The 13,088-nt window shown below is 35.7% G+C and overlaps 1 protein-coding gene and 1 pseudogene across 1 annotated transcript in view; both read left to right on the forward strand.

Annotated features, from left to right (window-relative positions):
* olf186-M (Ki-ras-induced actin-interacting protein-IP3R-interacting domain olf186-M) overlaps positions 1–13,088 on the forward strand; it is a 203,586-nt gene that overhangs the window by 113,388 nt on the left and 77,110 nt on the right. The window lies entirely within an intron of this gene.
* On the forward strand, positions 1,772–7,729 carry LOC148943663 (heterogeneous nuclear ribonucleoprotein K-like; annotated as a pseudogene).

The raw sequence follows: 13,088 nt of genomic DNA on the forward strand, positions 1-13,088 counted from the left end.
GTATTTAAATTTATATACTTGATTGGTCAAGAAGCATTTTCGACGTAATACCTTAATTAAAAAACAACCTAATTTAAGGTTTTTGGGAAATTGATTCCTTGTTTCAGGAAATTAAACAAGTATGCTAGGCATATTGTTAAATATGTTGTTATTGGCAAGCCAAAAAAAGCTGGCGGACAACAGAGATTGAAAAGAAGAAAAAATATAGACTGTCGCATGTACTGTTTGGTGAAGATCAGTGGCAAATTATTTTGCCTCCTTCAGCCAAATAATAATTATATCGTCTTATCCAACCCCCCCCCCCTAAAGAATCTTCATGATAGATTAAACTCGATCCCCCGGCCGTGGCTCAAAACAGAGTCTAGTTCCTTGTGATAGTCAAAAACCACCTGGACTTTAGTTATAAAGTATTCCAGAGGAAGATTGGCTTTATTTACCAAATTACCAAGCAGAACAGTAATCCATTGTGCTATCACAGCGTTTGCCAAGGTGATAGGGGCACTTACCAATTATATACGGTAAGATTACTATTATATTGTATACTCTTATGTCAAATATGATTTTGTAATTGTTAAACATGATTTGGTTAAATAATACGTTGTTAAATATACTGTTGAATTTAATATTGTTGCTACAGGAGAATAAGAAACTGAACAGCTAAGATGTCATTGTAAAAAGACAACAATGGGAAAAATTTCAAACTTACTTTTAGCTGGTCTAATTGGCCTTCTAAAAAATTCAAGGAAAATTCGGCTTAACTGGGGAAAAATTGTTTATCAACAAGAATGCTGACAGGCTCCTAAAAGCTTTTTTGAAGAACCTTCATGTTCTTCTGAATAATAGAGAGGATATTCTTGTGAAGATGAAAGGGTGATTTTGTATAACAAAAAGAGTAGTAGAGATAACAAGTTGGATAACTAATAAAGTGGACAGCATCATTTACCTACGTAGTATTATTAGTAAAGATGTTGGGTGCAGTGAAAATGCTAAAAGTAGAATAGCCAAGGCCCGGGGTGTTTTTTCATAGTTGAAAAACGTTTGTCTGAGTCAGTAAGCCTATTTGAAAATTAGTATAAGAAATTGTATCGCTAATAACTTAAAAATCAACGTATTAAAAGCTGCCTCACCCAATAGTTCACCATCATCCATTCAGAGCTAATATTATCCAATTCTCAATAACACTTAATTTTTTTTTGCAAAAGTGATATATTATGAAAAAACAAAATCTAAATCCTCTTTCGGAATCGGCATAAAACGGCCAAAATTCACATGTCGTTGTTCCAAATGCAGAAAAAATCCAAACTTTTTGCTTAGTATAATTATGTATATGAGGCTAATCTACAAAACCATGTAACTAAGTATGAACTACTAACACTAATTCTAGTGATCACTTACTACAAGTCAAAACATTTATGTTAGAATTATATCATGTTAAGCTCTTTTAACAAAAAACATCACTTTCTTCGATTTTTTTTTGGGGGGGGGAGGTTCATTCTGACCATAAGATCTAAAGCTTCTCCCCCATTTTTCAAACCTCTTTAGGTGGTCCTTGTTTTAGTATAGCGTTTGGAATTTGTAACTCAAGGCCGGACGAAAGGAGAAATGAAACGTTTTGGAAATATTAGAAAGCGTCTAATCAAATTTAATGTGGAAAAATGGGCAGGAAGAGTTTAACCAACACGAGGCGTCAAAACATAAATCACATACTGAAAAACTAGTCATATAACGCATTCTGAATTACGCCCTCTAAAGTTACCGGCGATTTAGAAAAATGGCTATCGATGTTGTTCAAAGTTATTATGTATTAAGAAAAAGGTAGTTTTCGGTATGAATAACACAGATGATAAAGATGAAAATTAATCAAAGCGTTGCGGTTGCAACAGATGATTAGTGAAGTGAAAGCCCCTGCTGCTTTCTGTACCGTAAATCTGTTTTCTATGATTTTTATCGCAGTCAACGCAATACAGATAGCCGTGTAAAAACTAACGTATCTTCCATGTGCTATTTTCCCCAGGGAAAATGGTATGGAACGCTTGGTTGTAGAAAGTTGATGAAGGGTATATTTGATCGCAAATTTTGACTTCTAATGCCTTTTTTAAGTACCAAAACAGATCAGAGGCAACCATCCATTCAACGGTCATATGTCTGTGGGCTCTCTCACATTTTAGCATGGCATCGGACAAAATTTTTAGATACTATTTTAATCAGAACTGTTGAAAGGTCTAAAAAATTTGCCTCTGGGAGTAGCTTCATACATACAGCCGAAGGGGTAAAAACCCCGGAATATTCAAAAAGTTCATACAAAGTAGTGGCTTTGCTGATTGGTTTGAAGTGCAAGTTGTAGGTTTCGCCTTCTGTTGATGTATTGCAATCAAAATCAAGATTTTTAGATTTTCAGTATCTATTGACACAAGACTCTTTTTATTCACCGTTACTATCGCGAACGGTGTGATACAAATAGACATTCGCTAATACCACATTCACGATGAGATTTTACTGATGATGAAATCCAGCTAGCTCTAATGTAAGCCAAGCAGAATTTTTGATCCATTCTGGAAGCTCTATGAAAAACGACTTGACTTACTTGACTTATGTCTCCTGCCGGGCGCTGCTCGGCGTAGAGAGTGACGTCTGCCTCCTCCATCCACTTCGGTCCATGGCAAGCGTTTGCACATCACTCAACCTGATATCTGCCATTGTCAGGAACTCGGACAGGCTGTCAGACAATCGTTTCTTCGGTCGGCCGCGAGGTCGCTTCCAACCGGCTTTGACAGGGTCGAAGTCAGTCTTTCTGACGTCGTCAGCATGTCCGTTGACGCGCCATCTATTTAGATTTCAGTAAAGCACAATTGACTCTCGACTTTTGGGGAGTTGAAGGGTTAGCCGCACTACCCTTATTTGTGATTACATATATTTGTTTCACATTTGCCGTTATTGTTCATTGTAATTTATGTTCGTCGATAATTTCTTAGACCCCACTGCCTTTCTCTTTACAACTGTAATGGAAATATATAGAAAACGGGTAAAATATTTTAATAAGACAGTAAAAAGTAAGAAAAAAAACTTTTTAGGCCTGAATTGCTTCTGTTTGAAGCCTGTAATCATTACTACTGACTTCTTAGCTGAATTGGATAAAACATGCAACGTACAGAATATTCAGGTTTAAAGCGAACCAACGCTGAGCGGGCTGAAAAAAACTCAAATAAATCGCGTTGAGTTGGACATACAGAAGCGCGTATTGCTATCCCTAATAAGGCTTCTTGATCAATCATTGGTAAAGCAGGCCATAAAGTTAATCATCTTAGCAATGAGTACAGTGCAGATGTCTCTGTTTCTAATTGCTCCGGTTTAGAACGACTCCTTCCGTTAATGGTGACAAAGACAGCATGGTTACTTTTGTGAATGACGTATTCAAAGGAATTGTTGACCATCATGCAAGTGATAGTCGTTGTCGTCAACGAAAGGATAATTTTAATTTCGAACCTGGTGAGGCTGACATCCGTCTTCAAGTTCCGCAGTCGCACGTTGTTGCTGTTATTGACCAAGGAGGCTTTAAGATCGAAGAACTTCAGGAAAAATTTAGCTATACGATCCAAGTCCCTTCCAATGTATGTCTTGAATCAATGGATCGCGTTGTTCAGCTCGGTGGTCCCATTGAAAATGTCATTAATTAATTCTACTTTTTCTTGCACATCATTAAAGAAGCCGTACTTAGACGGGGACCAATTGTACCTTATGATCCTGAATATGTTTCTGAACCTGTCGTGAATGATTATTTGCTATTTATGAGACTAATCGGTGCCGAAATTCTTAGTGGGCATGGAACAGTGGGTGTACTAGCACCTAGGTCCGGCTTTGTAGTGTTTGGTGGAGGATTGGATGGTAGTTTTGCCGACATCGTCCAAGTGCTCGTAGATTTGAAAGAAGGCGTCCTGGGATGACTACTGGAGTAGTATAGCTATAACGATAAGTAGCGGGCAGTCCCCCCATATAGCTATAACGATAAGTAGCGGGCAGGCCCCCCATATAGCTATAACGATAAGTAGCGGGTAGTCCCCCCATATAGCTATAACGATAGAGAGCGGGCAGTCCCACCATATAGCTATAATGCTTCCGAGCAGAGAGGTAGCCAATGTAGCTATAATGCTGCCGAGCAGAGAGGTAGCCAATGTAGCTATAATGCTTCCGAGCAGAGAGGTAGCCAATGTGTTTCAAGCGGTCAGTACTCCCGCCATACAAGCAGACAGTAGTTTTTTTTTTAGTACTCTAATTAGTACTCTAATGATGATATTTTTCTTTTCCAATGATACTGTTTTTTACATTCTAAGTATCTTCCCATTGATTTTTATGAAATTTGTGTTTGATGTAGGAATCGAACGTGAGACCCGTGACTGGAACAACGACACGTTAATCGACTGAACCAACAAGCCATTGAACATATTATGATTTTAGAAATACATCCAATGTATTGTTTCTGGGACATTGCCCAACTGATGTCAAGCGTCACAATATCGTAACAAGTTCATTCCATTGAACTGGAACAAGTTCAAGCACATTCAATTTATCAATTGGATTTTTGATAGGTGTTAAAAGTGACCTATTTGTGTGTCTGTATTTGTGTGTTTGTGTGTGTGTGTCTTTGTTTGTGTGTATTTGTGTGTGTGTGTGTGTGTGTTTGTGTGTGTGTGTGTGTGTGTGTGTGTGTGTTTTTGTTTGTTTGTTTGTTTTTGTTTTTTTTTGTTTGTGTGTGTGTTTATGTGTGTGTGTGTTTGTTTGTGTTTGTGTGTTTGTGTGTTTGTGTTTGTGTGTGTATGTGTGTTTGTTTTTGTGTTTTTTTGTTTGTGTGTATGTTTGTGGGTTTTTTTTTTGTTTAGTGTTTAAGTTTTTGTGTTTGTGTGTGTGTTTGTGTATGTGTGTTTGTGTTTGCGTGTGTGTTTGTGTGTGCGTGTGTGTGTGTGTGCTTGTATGTTTGTGTGTGTTTGTGTGTGTGTGTTTATGTGTGTGTGTTTTTGTGTTTGTTTGTATGTGTGTGTTTGTGTATGTGTGTTTGTGTGTTTGTGTTTTTGTGTTTGTGTGTTTGTGTTTGTGTGTGTTTGTTTGCTTGTGTGTGCCTTGGTGTGTTTGTGTTTTTGTGTTTGTGTGTGTGTGTTTGTGTGTGTGTGTGTGTTTATGTGTGTGTGTGTATTTGTTTGTGTGTGTGTGTGTTTGTGTGTTTGTGTTTGTTTTTTTTTTCTTGTTTTTTTTTTTTTTTTTGGGTTTTTGTGTTTGTTTGTATTTGTTTTTGTGTTTGTGATTCTTTGTGTGTTTGTGTGTGTGTGTGTTTGTTTGTGTGTGTGTGTGTTTGTTTGTGTTTGTGTGTGTGTGTGTTTGTGTGTGTGTTTGTGTGTTTTTGTGTTTGTGTGTTTGTGTGTTTTTGTTTGTTTTTTTTTTTGTGTTTGTGTATTTGTTTGTGTGTGTGTTTGTGTGTGTGTGTTTTTGTGTGTGTGTGTTTGCGTGTGTGTGTGTTTTTGTTAGTTTTTTTTTGTGTGTGTTTTTGTGTGTTTGTGTGTGTGTGTGTTTGTGTGTGTGTGTGTGTGTGTGTGTTAGGGTCAAAATAAATGTGATATCATTAGCAATATTAGATCATATTGATGAACTTAGCTTTTAGTTTTGATAAACAAGGATGGATGTGGAAAAAATGCTTCTGATATCCTTAGCAATATTAGATTATTTTTAGGAACTTATCATTTAGTTGAGAGAACAAAGGATGCATAGGGTCAAATGCATTTGATATCCTTAGCAATGTTAGATTATTTTTACGAACTTAGCTATTAGTTGTGAAAAACAAGGATGTATATGGTCGAAATACATCTGATATCTTATGTAATGTTAGATCATTTTAAGGAACATATCATTTAGCCAAGAGAAATAAGGATACATAGGGTCAAAATGCATATGATATCCTAAGGAACGTTAGATCATTTTGAGGAACTTAGCTTTTAGTTTTGAGAAACAAGGATGGATGTGGACAAAATGCATTTGATATCCTTATCAGGGTTAAATCATCTTGAGGAGATTATCATTTAGTCGAGAGAAAGAACGATGGATAGAGTTACAATACATCTGATATACTTAGCAATGTTAAAACATTTTGAGGAACTTAGCTTTTACTTTTGAGAAACAGCGTTACTTATTGTCAAAATGCATCTGACATCCTTAGCAATGCTATGTCAGAAAAAAAAGGTTAAAAAAAAACTGTTAGAAAAAAAATAGTTCGTTTTTCATGAAAAAAATCCTGAAAGTGAACCATCAGTGCTGATTAACATTGTACACAAGAATAAGCTTTAGAAATTTAAATTAAAAGTGTCATACTATTTTTCTGATTTTTTTTAGAGATGTAAAAAAAAAGTTAAAAAAAAGTTAAAAAAAACTCAGAAAAAAAGTTGGGGGGAGGGTGGGAGGGAGGAGGGGGAGGGGTTGGAGGGAGGGTGGAGGGATAGGTTTGAGGGATAGGGGTAGGACTTGGGGCCCAAGTATCAGAAGAAATTGTTTGTCTATTATGCAACTCAAATCATCGTGGTATGCATATTCTTACGATGATGCCATAAAAATGCCCCGAAACAGGTCACTTTTAACACCTATCAAAAATCCAATTGATAAATCGAATGTGCTTGAACTTGTTCCAGTTTAATGGTATAAGCCTGTTACGATATTGTGACACTTCACATCAGCTGGGCAGTGTCCCAGAAACAATACATTGGATGTATTTCTAAAATCATAATATGTTCAATGGCTTGTTGGTTCAGTCGATTAACGTGTCGTTCTTTTACCTTAGGAAATCAAGGGTCTCACGTACGATTCCTACATCAAATACAAGTTTCATAAAAATCAATGGGAAGATACTTACAATGTAAAAAATCGTATCATTGGAAAAGAAAAATATCATCATTCGAGTACAATAAAATGACATCAATAAAAAAAACTATTAAGTTAAAAATCCATATATTCATGCAATAAAACATCCATACAAAAAAAACTACTGTCTGCTTGTATGGCGGGAGTACTGACCGCTTGAAACTGTAATAGCTATATGGGAAGACACTCTGCTCCTAGATATTAAAGCTATATGGGGAGACACTCTGCTCGGAGATATTAAAGCTATATGGGGAGACACTACTCGGAAGCATTATAGCTACATTGGCTACCTCTCTGCTCGGAAGCATTATAGCTACATTGGCTACCTCTCTGCTCGGAAGCATTATAGCTACATTGGCTACCTCTCTGCTCGGAAAGCATTATAGCTATATGGCGGGACTGCCCGCTCTCTATCGTTATAGCTATATGGGGGGACTGCCCGCTACTTATCGTTATAGCTATATGGGGGGACTGCCCGCTACTTATCGTTATAGCTATATGGGGGGACTGCCAGCTACTTATCGTTATAGCTATATGGGGGACTGCCCGCTACTTATCGTTATAGCTATACTACTACTTACTGGTATGACAAGGTTTTCACCAAGTGGAGAAGTACAAGAAAAATCATCAACTCAAGTAACCATTCTTAAAGATATGGCTGGATTGATGGATTCATAAAGGACTAAACAAAATAAGAAATATTTGTGCAGAATCTGGCGATTCAAATAAAATTTGGAGCTCAATATATGCTCCAACAGTGTTCGTAACAGTATGCAAGGAGGGGATAAGTGATTTTAAGAGGCTTCATAAGTGGATGGCTTCCAGTGATTGGTAGCAATCTTTGTAATTCCCAAATTCTTATTCATAAACCTGCCGGACTTTTATAGTTATTTTTTTGTCATTTTTTTTTACACTGTCTCGTTGAAGATTTTACTCATTTTTAATATATTTTCATCAAAAATTGTAATTTCTGTTGGTTCTAGGTTTCTTTTTTTTATTCATAGTAATTCCTTCTTCTTTTAACATTTTCTAGATACTATTTTCTGCTCGTTTTTAGTTCTAAATTATGCTCTTTTTAGTTTTTTTTACTGTACTTTTTTTTAATTAATTGGAAAAAATGGTTAATTGAGACCGTCAAGGTTTTTGCCAATAAAGACAAGAAAATATAACTAATGGGAAAATAACTAAAAGTCAAAATGCTTTGAAATGAAAATACAAGTTCATCGTTCGTGGATTAATAAAGATCTCGTCAAAACTCCGCTTTGATGTCAAATTGTAGATAAGTAGGAGATATCAATATAACTCATTGATCAAAGCTGAACATTTTTCCTCCTATAAAGCTCATTACACACCCCTCATTTAATATTTTACCTCGTCTTTATTCTAGATTTAGATAGCAAAGTTAAAATGACAAGCTGTGAACTTTGCTTTTGCTTCAATGAAATTATGTGAAATACTCTCTGTCTTGAAACAACTCAGCATTCTTGTAAATTATTCAAAGACATACTTTCATTTTTTGATTCAGGATTTTGGGCCTAATCCTTTCACACAGATCTAATAGCCAAAGAAAGCCATCAATTTTTATACAAAACTTTAATATCCCTTGAATTGACCATACTCAGATTGATTTGGCTCTGTCCCGGTCGAATAATTTTGTACTAAAATGTGCTTAATTCTATCTTAATTGCTTTCTTGTGGCTCTCATGGCTGACAAGTATGCTTGCAATTATGTTTTTATTTTATTTTTAATGGTTTTGAACTCGCTTTTTTAAGGTAAGTTAATAGCTTTTTTCAGATGTCTTTAATTAAATCCATGGTTGCGCATAAAATAATCATCTTAAACTCGTACAAAATTCAACTCTTAGAAAGTCACCCCTGACAGAAGTCAACCCAGCAGAACTAAATCTACGCAAAACCTATCCATGAAAAATTAAACACGCGCAGATTTTTACCTTGGAAAACTCGATTGAGAACAGCTCAACCCAAGCTAAATTTAACCTTGCAAAATTCAATCCACATAAAGTTTAATTAACAAAAATCGACAAAAAATTTCTAACTTTTATATACATTGCAAAATCTTTTAGCTGGGTTTAGTGGCAAGAAATTTTATGTTCCTTCTCTCCCCCTCTTCCAATTAAAAATTTGACGCCCGCTTAAAATCTCTAGCATTCCCTGAAAGGTTTCAGCTTAATTTTCCAAGCCATTCCTGTGGTATTGCAGGTGCGTCATTTTGATGCATGGTGAACAACACGAAGTGCGATACTGGCAACACATAATGCGTTTTGATATACCCGGCTTGAAAAAAGTTTTTTACCCATATCTAGGGGGTAATACCTCGAGTCTAATTTTTTTTTAATTAGGGTCTTCTTGACCCAGAAACTTGAGGGTGCAATTTTCAAGCTGCTTGGAAAAAAATTGGGCTCCTTTTTGGGCTTTTTTTTTATTTTATTTTTTTTAGATCCTCTTCTCCCAAGGGCCTCATGATATAAGTTTTCAGCTGGTAAGAATTTTTTTGTGCTTTTTGGTCCCATTTTTGATGGGTATCCTGCGCTCAAATTATTTTTTTTTATACTTGGCTCCTCTTGGCCTGGGTAATCACGGCTACAAGATTTAAAATTGATTAGTGATAACAAGGTTTATTGCCAATTCCTGGGTCTTCGTACACCATAAGCTCTCCACACAAAAATATGTGGTCCATTTAGCCTTGACAAAGATCCTAAGAAGTTTCAATCCAATCTAAGAAAAATATGAAGTTTCAAGCTGTTCACTGGAAAACAAGTTTTTGGCCCTTTTTTGAGTCCCATATTTAGAGAGCCAGTATTTTTTACTTTTTTACGTTGTATATTAGGGTCAGAAAGTTACTTGGTCCAGAAACTTACGGCTGTAAGTTTCAAGCTGTCCACGAAGAAAAAAAAAATCTTTTGTCCTTTTTTTTAGCTCTTTGTCGGGCCCCGCTAAGGGGCCCGACTGGCCCCTTTACTGGCCTTACTTTTGCCACATTTTTGGTGGACAGTTTGCATAACTTAAGGCTTGTCGTAGAGGCGGCTGGGCTTATTTTGTCCCCGGAAACATATTTATTGCACCTTTAGACCATTCTGAACAAAATACTATTTCGAAATTTTGATCCAGTGCCATCTGAGGTTAAAGGTGTGCCCTAGAATCGATTTCAAGTCGAATAGAAATAAAAATAATGATTGTAAAAGCTCAATTTAAAGCTATACCAAAGTCGAAGACATGAAAAAGAGATTCTAATGTCAACCAGCATCAGACTGACTGTGCTTATATTTCTATAATCGTAAATTTACTTCCTCAGCAATATTTTAATGAATTCTCGACCCATCATAAATACGCTAAGGGCTGTAGTGATAGTATAGTTTTCTTTGTGGGGGATTAGACCCCAAATTTAGGTGGCACTGCCACTCATATATTAACAAATATATGTTGCAAAACCAGCTTGAGTTTCCATCACTCAAGATGTAGGTATAACACTTACAAGCTGCGAAATATACTACATTCTGAGTAGCCAAAATATGCTTGGCATTACGAAACCCCTTATACAGCCACATGCTTGGCCGTCAAAAAGGCGATGTACAGGGGTGGGTCAGCATCCTATTTGTGTCCAGATTTTTAAAAGGGTGTATGCTGTTCAAAAATTGCTGAAATTTTTTTTCCAGCATACAAATAGCAGGCCAAACTATAAAGTCTTAAAAAACGAAAAGATTTAAAGTATTGTTTTCTTGCAATGCAATTGCAAGAAAACTATTGTTTCTAATTGCAATGGCGAGTAAACTTCCTTGGCATATAAATTCTAAGCATAAGAATTTAGTAGTGGTCTTAATATAACAGTCGGTTTAAGGGGCAGAATATTCAATGGGAAACATACAAGCCATCGTATCTTTCTTTGATTTGTCACTTATGGTTCCTGGGCTATCTCTCCACCGATAAAATATATTCTTATCTATCTCAAATCCCAAGGCTGTATCCAGGGGGTAGGGGGTTCGAATCCCCGCCCCCTCCCCCCCCCCCCGAAAAAAAAAATTTTTGTCTGACTCATAAAAATGTAACAAAAATGGACATTAACAAATTTTTTATGCGTTTTTTCAGTTTTTTTTTTTTGTGTAAACCCCCTCCCCAAATTTTTGTTTGATTAAAACCCCCTCCAAAAAACAAATCCTGGGTACGGCCTTGTCAAACCCTTTTTTATTTCTTTTTTTTTAATCCTGCCTCCTCTCCTCTCAATAGTACCTTCATCTTTAGAATACAGAACCATCAACTTCATTTATGTACATTTTACATTAAAAAAGAAATAATAATAAAAGTCTTTACTTTATCAATTAATCATAACGTTTGAGCTTTTAATACCTAAATAATAACAATTTTGGATTAATCTACAACTAACTAACAATAAGGAAAAAAAAACTGTGCAGCTGTATTTTTAGGGTGCCCATCCGTCACAGTGCACCCTTTCCACGGTGAAACAAAAATTGACAAAAACCTGATAAAAATACATTTCAATGACTGCAAAATACCTTTATTAACCATATATTCTCTTGACCCCCCCCCCCCTCCAAAAAAAAACCTCCCAAGTACACAAAAAATCTCAGATGCCCCAAATAATAAACCCTGTCTTTAAAGCATTTTATACAGAAAATACACTTAACAATTACATAAGATTTTTCATCTCCATTTTTAAATGACTAATTCAAATATCTTAAAAAAAAACTTCTCGGACTACTCATTTAAAAAAAATTTAAATCCGTTTTTTTATTTATTAAGTTTTTACTTGTTTTAGTACTTGTGAATTTTAAGTTTTTTATCCTTATCTCTTGGCGACCCCACCAAAGCCTCACATATTCTTATGAGCTCTTTTATCAAACTTTAAAGCGTATAAATTCTAGAAAGTTATTATAAAAATATAGTCTGTATAGATGTAGCGTGTATAATTCAATGCATAACTATAAAATATAACTCATATTTATTTTGCCTTTCAAAACCCAAAAAATTAACATGGGAAAATGTTTACTTTGTCACTATTACTGATGGAACCCGAATCTTCGGCAATCTGGTGCTAGCAGAATAAAGAAGGGGACCTTTTTTCCCCTCTTTTTAAGTAGAAATCTAAAATTGAGGAAGGAAACTAGAATAACATCTTTTACCTCTCTATGCTAAATTTCTAGAAACCCAAGTGCGAAGTGCCAAAGTTTTTAATGAATCAAATTGTCTTACTTTTCCGAAAACGAGTTGGAATCTTGCAAATCCAAGGTAAATTACGCACGGCTTTTGTTAACATGCAGGCAAAATTAAAAAAAAGAAATTATAATTTTTCTTTACAGAAAGAAATAAATTTAAGGAATAACGTTTGAGGTGGTGGTCCTAATTTCTTAGTTTTACATTCTATCTACCTGTTTTGGTTAAAAGTTGGTATAGCTACTTTAAATGTGCTGTTTTTAAAGCTTCAAAGCCTTGGTTTCAAACAGATGGATGTAACGAACTGTAAGTAAGGAGCGACCCGGCTCAATGGTAACCGAAACTCTAAAAAACGGAATTTTGATACCAATAGATACATCAAAAGAATCAGATTTTAATGCTGATTTCAAATATGAAAGTTTCATCAAGTCTTACCTATCAAAAGTTACGCGCCTGAGAAAATTTGGCTGATTTTAGAAAAAAGGAGGAAAGATCCCCTAAAAGTTATAGAACCTTAATGAAAATCACACCATCATATTCAGCGTATAAGAGAACCCTACTGTAGAGGTTTCAAGCACCTATCTACAAAAATGTGGAATTTTGTATTTTTGCCAGAAGACAGATCACGGATGCGTTTTTTTTTTTATTTGTTTTTTTCTCCCAGGGGTGATCGTATCGACCCAGTGATCCTAGAATATCGTGGGAGGGCTCATTGGACCGTAAATTAAAAGTTTTAGTGTCCTTTTTAAGTGACCATAAAAATGGAGAGCAACTAGGGCCCCTCCCACGCTAATTTTTTCCCCGAAGTCACCCGATCAAAATTTTGAGATCGCCATTTTGTTCAGCATGGTCGAGAATATTATAAATATGTCTTTTAGGATGACTTAATCCCCCGAAGTTCCCGGGAAGAGGGCTGAAAGCTATGAACTTTACCCAATATTAACATATAGTATTGGTTATTGGGAAGTATACAGACGTTTTCAGGGGGGATTTTTTCTGGTTGGTGG

This window comes from Artemia sp. Qi Xiang Cuo, chromosome 15 (assembly GCF_049724085.1).
Source record: "Artemia sp. Qi Xiang Cuo chromosome 15, ASM4972408v1, whole genome shotgun sequence".
In the NCBI taxonomy this organism is placed as follows: Eukaryota; Metazoa; Arthropoda; class Branchiopoda; order Anostraca; family Artemiidae; genus Artemia; species Artemia sp. Qi Xiang Cuo.